The 6,468-nt window shown below is 42.8% G+C and overlaps 1 non-coding gene across 1 annotated transcript; it reads right to left on the bottom strand.

Annotated features, from left to right (window-relative positions):
* Positions 1-998: 998 nt before the first annotated feature.
* On the bottom strand, positions 999-1,197 carry LOC148015930 (U2 spliceosomal RNA). Its single transcript, XR_015688204.1, has one exon. It is a non-coding gene; the product is annotated as a U2 spliceosomal RNA (small nuclear RNA).
* Positions 1,198-6,468: the final 5,271 nt, after the last annotated feature.

Here is a 6,468-nt window from a genome sequence, read left to right as displayed (position 1 = left end):
CTGCACCAAATTGCCATGAACGTGACAGGACTTGAGGATGTCATCAAGGCAACAACTCTAAAGGCCCATAACCTTTTGCACACGTGCTGTGAACATCCATGGAGGAGTTCTCCACCCAGCCGTAGCCTCCTTTTTAGACCCAACCATGTCGTACCTGGATTTAAACGGAACCTCTGCCGCTACTAACCGTGCTCACAATGGGCACATAATGCTTCATGCCCACTCTTTCTACCAGTGCTCCTACCCCAATCTAGACTTTGCATGCGTCGGCAACGACAGCAGCTAGGAGGGAGGCAGCCAGAGACTGGCACGCTGCCCTTGGTTACATCTTTGGGGAACTGGCAGGTGCAATGACTGAGACTTCGGGGGATACGAAAGCGTGCCTGTTCCCACCAAATCCAAAACGAGAAGCCCTTTGGGTTTCTTGGGTTACTCGAAGGATGGGAATGTGAAGCTTGAGGTTTGGGCTTTTGCAATCCTGGCAGCATTGTGTTGGCTTAGTCGCGCTACAGGCCGTCGTCGGTGGGCTGTAATTTAAAGATGAGGTTCAGGTGCGGGTGCGGGTGGATTGCGTCCCGATGACCCTTGGGGCCGCGAGGACGTTGCCGGATTCTTCGTGGGTTCGCATCCTAGCGATTGAAGCCTCGAGGACAGGGGTCCAGATGCACTCTCGAGGCCGCACAGTTCATGCTAAGGCTTCCCACGTGGAGGGAAAGGTGCTCTTTGGACTTGTCTCGGGTGGGACATATCGCACGCGGCCAGGGGCGATCCTCGTGTCAAGTGTCCACCCGAGTCCTCTCTCTCTCTCTCAGCATCTTGTTCGCCTTCCTGCCGGGGCATCATATGCATCCACTCCGTTCTAGCAGGGCTTCATCAGCGACAAGCGGAGTGCGAGGTGAGCATCGAGCGTTTTACGAGACAGTGATACGCTCCACCGGCAACCTTGGTTACGCACTTGCGCTGCCTGCGCCAATCCGTATTTCATCCAAGACCTGTGAAGGGGGTGCGCCAAGCGCTCCGAGATAGTGCAATACGGAGGCGACGCGCGCAGCCCCGGGCAGCAAGCTGCCGGGTGGGGCTGCCCCCGTGAGAAAAATTAGGTTAATATCGTAGTGACCCGATGGGTCACGTATCAGATATTAAACTGATAAGAACAGATACTACACTTGATCTTAGCCAAAAGGCCGAGAAAGGTATGGATACTCTGAGCTCCGACCCTTCTTTTTATACTACCCTTCTTTCTCTCTAGGCTCTCTCTCTCTCTCTTCCGTGTCTCACGCTTTTGCGTTTCCTTCTCCGTCCAAGGCTGTGCCTACGGGACAGCCGCCTTGTCCCTTACTAATTGCCTTGTCCCTCCCTCCCTCGCACGAGTGCTCTTTACACTCGCCGTTGTTGATTAGCTTACCCATTCCTAGCAGGATTGCCCCCTCTACAACTCATCTTGGGACTTTTCTCCCTTTGCTCCACACCTTGTTGATTAGACATACTTGTTGGGATTCTATTTGGACCTCTGGCCCCTTTTTCTCTAAGTCCGTGTCCCCGATTGAGATCTTTCCCTTGGAAGCCTTCTTCCGTTGTCCTTTGTCTTTGTTTCCCAAGGTAGCCTTCTTTTATGGCTTACCCTTTGCACTTCCCTTCTGGCATGTCTTCTTTGCCTTAAAAGCCTTGTGGACCTTTATAGGCTTTGATGTGCTATGTCCCCGCCTACCATGAGGTGGTCACTCTAGAATTGGTGGAATATCCACAAGCCTGTCCAGCATCATGCTAATGGCTCTAGCTCTTGCAAGCCAAATGTGCTCATCTGTGTAGCACTCTCATGTGAATTGTAGAGTTGGAGTATGGTGAGCATGCACAAGGAACTTTCTTACATTACATGCAAGAATAGATAAGAAAGAAGACTTACTATGATCCCTTTGTTAAATAGCATAAACTTAGCCTCTAGATATCTCCAAGCATTAGTAATGATGCTCCATTGCACATCATGAAGTGTTACTCTAATGACGAGTGTACAAAAGTCCGAGATGGCAATACTCCAACCTAAATTGGAAAAGTTATCTCAATATAAGTATCATCACAATTGGCAAACCACCTTTTCCTTCAAGTGTTTCTACATACAAGCCACATACTCCATAACTCGCCTATATCTCATACTCCACTTGTACTACTACAAGGATGCAAGATAGAAGAGGTAAGAGAGTGTGAGGAGGTATCCATTGCACATTCTCATATGTAAGTTGTCCAATGCCATCACCATCTTGAAGATTGACCATGTTTTGCCTAGGCAGGTATATTTGCAAGTGTAGTACATTTGAGCCTCTCTTAATATTACAAAACCCACCTAACCAAGGACCCCAACCATTCTGAGGGCTCATATTAACTTTTCAGGGATACTGAGAGACTCCAAGGCCATTTATAACATACCCTCCTAACAAAATGTTGGATTCGAGCAACCAAAAGAGACTCTTCTTATTAAAGAACCCCCTAGTTACCATTAGCAAGCCCACCTAATCAAGGGAAAACTATTTTGAGGGCTGATATTACTTTTTTAGGGATATTAAAAACTCCAAGGTCAATCATAACATAACCTCCTAACAATCCCTTTAGTGTGTGAGGGACTTGGTAGAGAGAAGCTCTTGCCATTCCACTATCTCCTAATCCATCCTTCCAATTTGAGAGGTGAGATTGAGGGTCTGTATGTGAGGTTAAGTCAAGAGAGAGTGAAGGACCCATCAAGAAGCTCCATTCACTCTAATTCTACCCTTTTTCTTCATCTTTTCCTCTCTATATCGCATGTAAATGAGGATATGAGGACATGGAGTGAATCTAGGGGCATCGCATGGACTGTGGAGCATTTCTTATCAAGATATCGCAACTATAATGAGTTAAGTTGGTAAGTATACTCTCAACAGCCAAGCTTCAAGTATTCTAGTACGAAAGTGATAGATTAGATTTATCAGAAGGCCTTGCATGTGAGATGGCTAGGTGAGAGCCATTGACTATGTGCATCATACCATTGAAACAATAAGGGTTGTGTCCTAAGTCCCAACATCAAGCTCATGAAGCACAACATTGTTAGTTCCATTGTTAGGACCAAGGACACTATGACCATTGAGTCTCTTACGCACTTCATGACATGGAATAGGAGAATGTCAGTCAAAAGGACAAGGAGGACATTGGAGATTACGTCACCCACGTGTGGAGTCTCTTTAAGAGAATCCCAACCACAAAGTGACCTAGTGAGTGAGCGATCTCCACCATATTCATAAGTGGAATTAGGAGTGAAGAGCTCTACAAGGCCTTGGTAGGCAATTTGAACCTGCAGATGGAGGTGCTAGCTAGGGTCTTTGAAGAAGCCATACACATAGACGACTTGGTCAAGGAGAGGAGCTCGAGAGACACAAGCCGAGATAGTGCAGCCTCTAGAGCCTCAGAGAGAGCTATCACTGCTAGCGAGGGATCTAGTCAGAATAAGCAAGAGAAAGGGAAGAGTGTTGACACGAGCCAAGAATTGGCGGACGTAAAGCTAGAGCTAGCCAAGCTCCAGGAAATGATTAGAAGACTTGTGTAACCTCATGTGCAATGTGTCCACTACTGTGGAGGGAACCACCTCTCAACCGAGTGCATGGATCCTAGATCTGGACCTTGTGCCAACTGTGGTAGGTTTGGACACGATGCTATGCATTGCCGATTACCGAGGCGATCACCATATTTGTAGGTTTACAACCAGCCATACTACTTGGGAAATAGACCGTTGCAATCTCATACCGGACTTGTAATCACCTAGGGCATATCTCATCTCGTTGCCTCAAACAAGAACAAGCTAACTAGGATAAGATCGATTTGAAATGCCCCGAATGTGGATTCACTCACTTATACGCCAAATGTCCCAAACGAGAACTGCCTATTAGCTCAGCCATTGTACCTTATGTACCTTTGGGGCTCTTTGGAGTTGAAACACTCGATGGTGAGGCCACTCCCATCTAGTTAAATGTAATGACTAGGGAAATGCAAAGTAGTGGTCTGGTGCACAGATCAGATGTTGTATGCGTACGTAGCGAGCACCAGAAGGTCTCCAAGAACAAAAGAGCTCTACTTTTACACAAAAAACTAGAGAGAAGACTTGCACGACATGAAGCAAAAGACTAATTGGGTACAATCTCCCCCCATGCCTTGTGTGAGAGCTCCACAAAGGATGTATTTGATATATGATTCATCCCCAAGCTCAAAAAATAGCCTAATTTACAATTAGCACGCTTTAGCTTTTGTGTTTGCTTTTGTCCAACTAAAGAATTAAAGCAATTGGACGTCCAAAGAGTCGGGTTGTGCCCAAATACAATGTCCAATAACAAATATTTAAATCATGCGCCCATGCGCATACAAAATAATAAATAAATGTCAGGCACTTCAATAAATAAGCGCGTCAAACCACATATTAGCACCACGCCTAAGATACGCGACCATCAAAAATGATAATTTCTTCTAAATAACTTGAATACACGCTATCACCCAGTGCTTCCCAACACCACTGCTGCCTGCTCTCGCATCAACTGAAGCATTCACAATTGTTAGAAAATAATAAAATTGAAATGAAAAAAGTGAATACCTAGCAGTCTTTAGCTACAAAATAAATAAATTGGTTAGAACTCAATCCTAACCTTAATTTATTATGAGTGCGCACTCTAAACTCATAAGCATCCATTATTTTAAATATATATTTTGCGGAATCACCCACTGGAACATTTAATTAACAAGATGCCCGAAAAGGACAAGCGTCCCCATCGACTTTTCGCACAAGGAATCCACCTTGTGTATGAGCCTCGGCAACAAATATAATTTTACGGAATCCATCGCAAAATCTCACGGAATCCACTGTGGAATATGCCTCCTGGCATCATACCCCCGGGTATCAGCTCATTGTGGAGCCAGCAGTGAGGGGTAAGCACTTAGGTCTCGAGCGTGCATCCATTGGGCCTCTTCAACAGAATGATTTTTAAACTTAACCAAATATCTAGAATATCTATGGCTAGCTCTAGTGGTCATAAGGTCAGTATCTAGAATAGTTTCAGGTTCAAGGATTTCAGTTTCTTCTTCTAACAAAGGAGGGTTTTCATAGATAGGATGTACATGTAATTGGCCTCTAAAAGGTCATAATAAACTAATATGAAAAGTATTGTGGATTTTCCAGTGTTGTGGTAATTCTAGTTTAAATGCAATGTCATTGATTTTGTGAATGATCTTGAAAGGTCCATAAAATCTAGGAGCTAACTTTACAACAGGTGTTTGTCAACACTTTGTAATCTTCGCTTTTCAATAGGTAACCGAACATAATCATCAACTTTGAAACTCATAGCTTTTCTTTTCTTGTTGGCTTGTTTTGTGTATGATTGCTGGGCTTTCGCAATCATATCTTTAACTTCATCAAAAATAGTAGCATGCATGTTAGCAAAATCATCAACAGCTTGAACTTTGTTTGACAATGATGTAACAGGTGTAGGTAATCTATATCCATAAATAATTTCAAATGGTGCTTTCTCTGTAGCTGTATGTGGTGTGTTATTGTATGCAAATTGAAGTAAATGTAAATATGTATCCCATGTTTGTGGATTTGAAATTGTGTATGCACGTAAAAGATCTAAAATGGTACTGTTGTCAGCTTCTGTTTCCCATTTGTTTCAGGATGAAATGCAGATGAAAAATCAATCTTTGTTCCTAAATTAGCAAACAAAGTAATCCAAAAACGATTGCAGAATCTAAAATCACGATCAGAAATAATAACTTTTAGCAAACCATGATTAGTGAAAATAGTTTTCAAAAACAATTGAGCAGCTTGAGATGTAGTTAACATTTTCTTGCATGGAATGAAATATGCTTGTTTGTTCAACCTATCGACAATAGTCCAAATCATATCATGATTAGCTTTAGTGTTAGGCAAACCAACGATAAAATCCATTGAGATCTGTTTCCATGGTCGTTCTGGAATTGGTAAAGGCATTAATAAACCATATTGTTTACCATGGTGTCGTTTAACTCTTTGGAAAATTAAACATTCAGATACAAAGTTAGATACATCAGATTCCATGTGAGGCCAATAAAAATCTTCAATCAGTATATGCAAAGTAGAAATAATTCCTCTATGGCCTTGGTATGGGGGACAATGATTTTCATGCAAGACAAATGATCAAAATTGAACAGTTACACATAATCTTTTTTCATAGAACATAAATCCATCAGCGTAAGACAATGAATCAATTGGAATCCAGTTATTTGCAACTAATTTATTCCAATCAGCTTGAAAACTAGGATCTTGGTCATAGGTATCTTTCATAGGAAGAAGAGAGTCAAAAGATATCGCAGAGATATTATGAATAGTAAGACTTCTACTTAAAGCATCGGCAACAACATTCTCTTTTCAGGGTTGATATTGTATGAGTGGATGAAAACTTTGAATAAAAACAGCCCATGTAATGT

This window comes from Lygodium microphyllum, chromosome 23 (genome assembly GCF_053477565.2).
Source record: "Lygodium microphyllum isolate KBCC chromosome 23, Lygodium_microphyllum_v1.1.10, whole genome shotgun sequence".
Lineage (NCBI taxonomy): Eukaryota > Viridiplantae > Streptophyta > Polypodiopsida > Schizaeales > Lygodiaceae > Lygodium > Lygodium microphyllum.
This window is presented reverse-complemented; position numbering and strand designations above follow the sequence as displayed.